Source organism: Hirundo rustica, chromosome 4 (assembly GCF_015227805.2).
Source record: "Hirundo rustica isolate bHirRus1 chromosome 4, bHirRus1.pri.v3, whole genome shotgun sequence".
NCBI classification, from domain to species: Eukaryota; Metazoa; Chordata; class Aves; order Passeriformes; family Hirundinidae; genus Hirundo; species Hirundo rustica.
Window position 1 is genome coordinate 52,862,932 of NC_053453.1, and position 9,349 is coordinate 52,872,280.

General features: G+C 46.5%; 1 protein-coding gene across 3 annotated transcripts in view; it reads right to left on the reverse strand.

Annotated features, from left to right (window-relative positions):
* The window catches only part of CACNA1I (calcium voltage-gated channel subunit alpha1 I), a 196,664-nt gene extending 189,851 nt beyond the window's left edge, over positions 1–6,813 (reverse strand). For 2 of the 3 annotated variants that reach the window (XM_058420267.1, XM_040062453.2), the window contains exon 1: positions 6,174–6,349. The gene's annotated coding sequence lies outside the window, so the exon portion shown is untranslated. Of the gene's footprint in view, positions 1–6,173 lie in introns of all 3 variants that reach the window. The other variant, XM_040062451.2, reaches the window with a different exon arrangement.
* Between the last annotated feature and the right edge of the window lie 2,536 nt (positions 6,814–9,349).

Sequence of the window (9,349 nt, forward strand, 5' to 3'; positions counted from 1 at the left end):
CGAGCTGCCAGCCTCACCTCTCCCGCCGGCCCCGTCACTCCGCGAGTCCATGTCTCATGTGCCATCTATCGTCATAGCTCGGTCTTGCCGCCTGGGCCGTCCCTTCCCTGCCCCTCCCCAGGTCCTCAGACCCCATGTTTCAGATTTTCGATTGCCCCCAAATGCATTAGCTTGCATTTTTCCTAAGATTAATCTCATTAAGTTATTTTCTGCCCATCTTTCTGATCTCACTAGTTCCCTTTGCGTTATTTTACTGCGTCTTCACTGGCAGGCAAAAACCTCATTTATCATCACGCGGGGAAGTCATTAATGTGCTGTTTACTCCCTCCTTCAGGTCAGCAATGAACACGGCAATTAAGATGGTCAGATGAGGGTGACAAAGAGGAAGACAGTGGTGTCATAGGCTACCGGCAATGATGGCTTTGAGGAATCCTTACACTCTTAGCCCCTGATCCAGATCCTGAAGTGCTAGCTGGAAAGACAAAATGTGCAAATACCTCAGCTGTGCCTCTGAGAGAAGCCCACGCTGGGAGGACAGAGCTGCATCTCCGGCCCACCACGAGGACAGGCGTCCAGAGCTGCAGCTGCCAGCATTGCACCTGTACTAGTGAATGAAAAAGGGCAGCCTGGGGCTGCTCCCATACAGGCTAGGCCGAGAGTGAGAAGCTCTGCTGTTTCACACCATCCTTCCTGGATCAGCCTTTCTGCCCTTTTTGTCTCAATCCCAGTGCCCAGCCCAACCCAGTATCCCTTCAGGGCGTGTTGGAGTGAGCAGGAGCAGGGAAACAGCAGCATACAAGGAGTGAGGAGACTCCAGGAGACTCCCTGGTCCCTGCCATAGCACAACTTCCCACTTCTACACAAGCATCCTCATCCCACCTCTAGACTTTTTCCCAACGCACAACTGGAGAGGAGATTCCCTGGGGTAAAAAATTGAAATGGGGAGATAGAGACAGTAAGCAGCACATCTAAAGGGAACACAATATAAAGAGCTTTGGGGACCAGCAAGAGTTTACATCTACAACCTCTCTCCTCCCTAAAAATTACTGCTGCCCTTCAATCCCTCCAAAGGAGATAATGTGCATAAACACAGCTAAGCACTTGGAGCAAACTAACTCTTGGCAAAAACAGGAAGGGAGCTGAAGCTATGTGGAGTGTGATGATGCCCCAGGCTCTGCCTCCAGAAAGGAGAGAGGATATGGGAAAGAAATGTAGCTATGAAGATGGGAGTCTTCTTGAAGCAGAGAAGAGACAACGTTGCTAGCTCTGCTGCAAAGGCCTACAGGCTTTCAATCTCAGGTCGATAGATGGACCAGGACCTTGTGATGGTTCCCCTGCATCCCACATGATTACTGCCACTGCTACTCATTTACATAAGCTTAAGAGTCCCCTTCTCTCCCTGCTGTCACCAGTGGGAAAAAAAGAAAAGCTGGGACAGCTCCTTGAATAGTGATCACTGAAAAGCAGCAAACACACCAATGCAAGGATATCTGGCCACAGACCTGAAATGGATCTCTATAGTCCAAGATAAATCTTTGCAACCTTGCCAGAAAACCCAATCTGAAAGAGTCCATAATGAGTTACTCTGCCCCCTACCTCTGGCCACCCCTGCTGCCAAAATCAGAGTGGGTTCAAAGGCAGAAATAAGGGGGGAAAAAATGCCAAAGGAAGAGAATCAACTGGGGGCATCAACACTGCCAAAAGTCCCCACGCAGAGAGGAGATGCAAGATAGTGCTGGGCACACTGCACAACCAGTATACACATTTACAAACACACACATGCAGCAGCAGAAACAGGATCCTATCCTCTCCTGACAGTCTGACTTGCAGGGAAATCCATTTCTAACCTGTGACCTGGAAAGCAACTTAATTGAACATGTCAGACAGACGCACTAAGCCAACACCTGAGAAATGTCTAATACCACTAATCCCACCTGTGCTCTCTATACAGCATGTTTTTGTAGCCATGGCCAAACTCTGACACTTCAGAGAAGGGAAATATAGACTTTCCCTACCCTCTGCCCCAACATCTCAGTGATCATACCAGACAAGCATTTTCAGCAGTCACATCACAGCAGCAAAATCCCTACCACTTGTCACTTCACCAGCTACCAACAGCACAGGTCAGCAGCTCCTCTCTGTCCTGATCAATCCCACAGACATAGCCCCAAATCCCGTAGTTTCACAAGGATATGTCCTTTGCTTGCCCTCCAGGGATACCTACATGGAGCTTTACGTCAAGGCACAATGGAGCAGGATGTGGTACCCATGCTGCAGGTGATGGTTATGTCAGAAGCAGAGACCAACAGTACCCTTGGTACTGTTTGTTTTTTAATACACACACACATTTGATAAGAGGGTAACAACCTTTGCTTTCGAAGGCCCCCTTCCAATCCTGCCTTGATCACACAGAGATACAGCTTCTGCACTGCGTTCTGCAGGTGCTGGGAAGCACAAGCTGCTGCAGAAAACACAACAAGCAGGATTCCACACCAGGAGCCCACAGCATGTCCACTCACCCACAGGCTGCGAGGACTGATAGGAATCTGCAAAGCCCCTGGTGACTGAGCCTGGCTTGGCCCAGAGACCACCTTCCTCCTGTGCCACCACAGCAGCACACACCTCCAGTTCAAAGCAAGAGAGAAGGCATTTTCTGACATCTTCTCATTGCAATTACTCCCTGATACACTGGGCTGATTGCTCTTCAGGGCACACTGCCGTGCTTCAAACACCAGGACCTGACAAGTACCGGGAGAGTGAGATTATTACAAAGTTACTGCGTTGATTTATGCAATTTGAGTTATCATTGGAAGGCTTAAATAAAATTTTTATCAGTATAAGGCATTTTTCAAACCACTATGTGATTTCTAAGGGCTTCAAGACACAGATGAATAAACAAAGTAAGCTAACTATATTAGGTCATTATAAACAATGATGCACCTCTGCATAACTGACAAGAAATTTCTACTTTCCAAGAGCAGTTTGGGGTTTTATAGCTCTAGAAACCCTTCAAACCAGTCCTACATTATCCAGTCTATTTTTTTTTTTTTAATATAACTAAGAAATGGGACTACATGATCTTAAAAACCTACCTGTACCACTTGATTTCTGAACCTATCCATGGACTTAGAGGTTTTGTAAGGCTCTGGGCAACTGCAGAAATTCACATACTTGCTTGAATATGCAGGATTGGGACTTTAATTTAATAAAATATTAACTTTATTTTAAATTAATGTCCCACTCTTTTAAAGATCCCTAGCACTGTGTGTGCTTTTCATGAGTTTCCAGCTGTAGACACTTGTTCTCTTTGAAAAAAAAAATGAATAAAAATTAGCTTCAACTTTTTTTTTTTTTTTTTTTTTTTTTTTTTTTAGGAAAAAAGGCTGACCAAGCATGTGGCTTCTTGGCAGCACAGCCTGGAATTGCAGGTTTTTCCCAAAATCAGAGGTGGCCAGGGTTCAGTATAAGCCACCCTGGTGTGAGACATCCTCCCAGTGTCCCTTGCTGTCAGTGGGACAGGGCAGGGCTCTAATATTAAACAGGGCTGTAGGCTGGCACCATGTCACCCTGGGTTTGGGCACATGGGTTCTCCAAAACTGGATCAGGCAGCAGAAAAGAGCCAGGTGGAAAGTGAGCTGGTGGAAGCAAGCAAGCAAGCAAGCAAGCCCAGGACTAGAAGAGATGCCAGAACTGCAGCCTGGGGCACAGGTGCATTACAGGCACTTTGAGGATGCTCAGGACTGGACCAGCCAGGAAGGTGCTGCTCTTGGTGGGACAGAGGAAAGCTCACCCAGCACTGTAGGTGCACTGTGATAAGACCCCAGGAAGCCCAGCTGGTCTCCTCATACCACAGCCAAGGCCACCATGCCTATCCAGAAACACCCACAGGCAAGCACTGAGCTCCTTGTGAGACAGCATTCCTCTCACATAATGCTTCCCCTTACTCCCTTGATGGCTGTGGATGTCTTGACCCTGCATCAGCTAGATCCACAGCATGAAAACACTCCCGAGGCAGCAACAAGGGGAGGTTTTGAAAGATAAAACATGAGACAGGTAGGCATAACCCCCTTTATAATAGGCACTGTCAGGCGGATCCAGGCTTCACAAGGCAAATCTCTTAGAAGTGGTAGATCAAAGCTTCCTCTTTGTCCCCCTGACTCTCCTCTGAGATATTCACTACCAGATCTCCTGGCAAGGCACGTGTGCATCTTCTGGTGCATCAAGGTGGCCGGCATTTAGACACAGCTTTCCAGAGAGATCTGCAGGAAAGCTGCTTTTCCCCACTTTCCTGCTGCAGTCAGGGCCAAGGCTTTCCCAAACAGGTACTGCACCCTTGCCCAGCCAGCCTGGTGCAAGCACCCTGGCAGTGGGCAGGCAATCCAGTGCGATGCCCGGACTCCATCCCTGCCTGCCTCCCAGCTCAGCAGGGTCGTGGCACTAGACCTTCACTGACAGCATGCGCCGCTGCCCTTCTGAGGAAGCTCACATCCAGTGCCCATGCCATGAAACTATTATGTTATTTAATGGAGAGAGGAATAAATGCTCTCAGTCCCTTGCAGGCAGCAGGCAACCACCTCCTGCCTGAGGCTGTGTGCCTGCCCAGACCTCAGGGATGGGGCAGTGCTGGCTGGAGGAGAGATGCTCAGAAGGTGTCCTTAAAATATAAAGGGGAAGGGGGGCAGAAATGGGGCTCTTGGATTCCCTTTGCAGTGATCTGAATTAAAAGTTTCTTTACAGATAGGGTGTTGAGAAGAGAATATGCCTGAGGATTTCTTTCCGCTGATAGAGAACCTTACATGTCAGAGTTAAAACACTGAGGGGTGAGTGAGATGGAGGGCCAGCAGACCCCTACCTTCTTCAAGATAATAAATCCTCAGCCACCAGCCCAGATTTAAGACCAAGAGCTCCATAACAGCATACAGAAACAACTGACAATTTACATAGCAGTTTTCTAGGTGACAGGGACACAGAACCAGTAGCAACCTCCAGATCAATGAGAAAAACGCTCCATGTTAGCAGAGAGAAAATGCACAAGTTCTGCTTTAGATGTTTACCATTTTTCTCTGCAATAATTTGCAGGGAAATTATACATACTTGTTCTTTGGTTTTTTTCTTTCTGGCTTTTTATTTTTTTAAAGCCACTGCTACTTTTCACGCAGCTGCTGTTACCAAGAAGCAAAAGGTAACCATCAAGGGGTTTACAAAAACTAGCAGAAAATATGCCTGATAATTGCCAGTCAACAATATCTAACATTATTTCTGTTTCTTTTCTTTTCCATTTCTTCTATTTCAACCCCCCTCCACCCACTGACTCCAGCCAACACCTTCCAGTGATGCACAGAAGATGATGCATTTGCTATATTAAAGTGCATCCTATTCCATGTCCCTTTTCAGGATGTTGCATATGCAATTGAAATGCAATAACAACCATAAACAAAACAAGAAAAGACAATTTATGAAACCTGAATCCAAGACTGAACTCTTACTTGGAAAAAAAAAAAGAAAAAAAAAAAAAAAAAAAAAAAAAAAAAAACCAACCACCAATACCCCAAACCCAAGAAGATCCTAAACAGTGAGAAGGTTTTAGGAAAAGTTATATATTTACAAGTCTCAGGCAGTTACCTCTCCAGGGAGGAGATTTTGTAACCCTCCCTCTTTCCCACCATCCTTTCCCTTCATAACAGAACAAATTAACCAGGGCTAATTTTGAAATTCCTGGAATTATCCACACTAATTGTATCATTTATAGTCATGTATAAATGCTGCTGATTATCTGTGAGATACACATGATATTTCTCATGGATATGAACTAGTGAACACACAGTTGTTCTCTTTCTGCCACCACCACTGCACAAAACACACACCAAAATCAATTATTGCTACTTGTTGGGTAAACAGAAGCAGTCTCACATACATTGGAACTGCACTCAGACATACACATACCACCGGACATGCACACAGAAACAACTTTCCTCTCTGGAAAGACAGAATTATTCACATTACAGACATGTCTACCCTCAGCTTTTACTTCTGCCAGAGAGGAAACAGGTATGAAACAGAACAGGAATGATGCAGGTGCATGGGTGGGCGCAAGTTTTCTATTAAAAGGACAGCAAAACCAAGCAAAATGAGACAGACACAAGGTTAGCCAGGTGTGCATGCATCTTACATACCTTTTCATGGAAAAGAAATCTCCGAGGGAGAAGTCACCAAATCAGAGAAGCAAAATAAAATAATAATGAAGATGCTTTGAAAAAATTCCCCCACTAAGGAAAAAAAAAAAAAAAAGGCTCCCCCACCTCCCCCCCTTGTACACAGGCACACTCACACACAGACACACACACCTCGGTGCCTGGGGTGGGGAGAATAGGAGAAAAAAAGATCAGGATCAGCTGAGTGATGGGGAGCAAAGAACCTGCCGGCGAGAAGCGGGGAGTTGTGTTAGATTCGTGCCTGCAAGGACTGAGCGTGTGCAGGAAGGAGATGGTTTAAAAGGAGAATACATGGTAAGAAAATGTGGTTGCTCAGGCTGGAGTCTGAAGCTCTGGGGTCAGAGCAAACAAAAAGAGGTTTAAAAAAAGGACCTCTTCCTTCACAGGGGGGCTTGGGGGGTTTTGCCTCTGTGTGTTTTTCCAGGCAGGTAGTGTTGAGAAGTGACAGAAGCTTCCTTCCAAAAAAGACCAGAGAGAGGGTCAAAATAATTGCAGGAGGCTGAGAAGTGATGGAGGTGTGGGTGAGGGCAGGATTAGCTATTCCATGGTGGGAAAGTAAGAAGGAAAGGCTGGTGTGTGTTTTCTGTCTGTCTCGCTCTCTCTCTGTCTCTGTTCACCAACGGCGTATGGAGCGAACTGCACAGAGAGAGAGAGAGAGGGAGAGAGAATAATTGTACAGGCAGAGAGGGAGAGTGAAAAACACTGTCCTTACAGTGACACCAAATGTCTTTAGGGGAACCTACAATTAGAGGCACAGAATGCAGGGATTCATGCAACACAGGAGGAAAGGAAGAAATCTCCTTGCACACCATCACACACCTGCATCCACGGTGGGGTCTCAGGACAGCTGGTGTGCCCCTGCCTTCAGCCCACTCATCCTTCCTTCTCTGGTGGACACTGGCTTCAGCATGCTTGCCTTTCCTTGAACTTTTAAGGATGTGTCCCTCCAAAGGTCGCAGATCAAGCAGCTAAGAGAATTATCATTTCTGAAGAGTTAAAAAAACAAACAAACAACCCTCCCCCAAAAGCCCTTTTCTCAAAACCAATTCCTCCTCTCCGCCCCATCTTAATCCCAGATCTGTTACTGGAACTCAGGGGGTGGGACCAACTCTCTGCAAATTAGTTTCCCACTCATTTCCCCCGGTTTCATTTTTTGAAACCGGAGGAAATGAGAGGGATGATAACATGCAGGAATCCCACCTTCCAGTGGCTAGAACAGAGTATGGCCTCCCCAGGGCTCATCCAATGGAGGGCCAGCACAGCCATCTGCCCCCATTGGTCCCATTCTGTGGCTGAGCAGCCCTACCTCATGGCAGCACAGACCCCTCGTTCTTGAAGCATCAACCTTCAGTTTTCCTACTAGGGATCCCAAGTCAGCTCTAGGAAAGAGACATTGCAGGAAGCCATCACAGTCCTCAAGGCTTTCATGGGTTTTTCCTGTTCAGACCAATAAAATTCCAAACGTTAACAAGACATGGAGACATTCTTGCTTCTCCCATGGGCATATATTGTAAATAAGAATCTAAAAAATACCCAGTTGCTAACTAGGATGTCATAAAAAATACACTGCAGCCCAGAAGCTCCTCTGCTTCCTTGCAGGGTTCAACAAAGCCTCTCCAAATCTTCCTCACCAAAACAATGTTCAATCCAGCTGTCACAGACTTTGCAGTGCATGGCTAGGATAGCTGAGTCAAGGTAATTAACACATCTAAAATAAAAATGGCTGGGAAAACAAGCACTTTCATCATACTGAGAAACAGGCCCTTAGATGTCAACTCTCCACAGGAGGGCAATGGAGCAAGCCCACCTTCTGGTAAAGTCAGGACCACCCTGGTTTTACCTCAAGGTAGCTCATATCTGTTCACCTCCTAGGTTGAAAAACATCCTGTAAATATCCAGTCCTCTGCGATTCATCTCTATGTGGCTTGGCTTTGCTGTGCCAGGGACTTGAAGCAGAAATCAAGGAGCCTCTAGCCACTTATATCACATAAACCAGGCTCCTTGGAGCTTGAGCAAAATGTTTGGCACCATCACTGTCTATCACGAGGCCCTTAAAAGTCTTTTGAACAAAGACAATGGCTGCTGTTCACTTTTAACACAACACTTTTGCATTTTTTAAAGTGTCTAATCTTGATACCTCTGCTGAAAGGTAAACTCATCCCTTAGAGGATCCTCAGGCTGCTCTGGAAGTGCTAAAAGAGAAAAAAAAAAAAGCAGTGTTATAAACAACAGGAGTGTTGTGAGCATCAAAAGTTACCCGATTAACAGCTTCCATGAAAAGCAGCTCTTTCTTGGACAAGTCCAGCCTGTCTTTTTCATAGCTTCTGACCAGGGCTGAAGTTCCATGGTGTACCCATGCGTCTTACACAAGCTGGAAAGAGATTTTATTCCAGGATAATAATTTTCTGTGGTTGTCAGACTTCTCCCTGCCCAGGGTCAGAGCCTGTTTGTATGGGAGCTGTGCCTTCGGCCTCAAAGATGGTTGTGGTTACCCTGAGTTCATTGTCCTGCATGAACTGGAAGGGTCCCATCAGAAGCCGGGAGCCCATCTGTAACAGGAAGCCCTTGAAAGTGAAGGATTTTGTGACATACCAACCCCAACTTCTCAGTGTGATGGGGATGTGGTGCTGGGCACAACCACAGCCCCACAGCAGAGTTTGGGGTGACACCAGAACTGTGTAGGTGTCCCAAAAGTTGGCTGAAGCAGATGACCAAAAACACCTCTAGACAATCTCTCTAACTACTCAGGTGTCAGACTACTCTTTCCTCAACCTATTCTGGGCAGCCCCCAAGAGATTTGCTCCTCTCTAAGGGCCCTGCTAGCACCACACAGCGAACATGCAGCAATCGTCGGCATTTGCATTCCATGTACACACACCTACCTACACATGCCTTCCCCATTCCTGCAAAGAGAGGGGGAGCTGGCTGACCTTTTGGTCCCCTTTGCTAGCATGTCCACCCTGTGCTGCCAAGGTTAATCTCCTTGGCTTCTTCCTCACCAGCCACAAGACACTCGCCACTCCCTCTCCTCATAAAAATCATCTATTAATCCTTCCCAAGAAATAGAAGGTCTTCGGTTCTGTCCCTGAAATGATGAATCTGAGAATTATAGGATTTCAGATGCCTGTAATTCACCA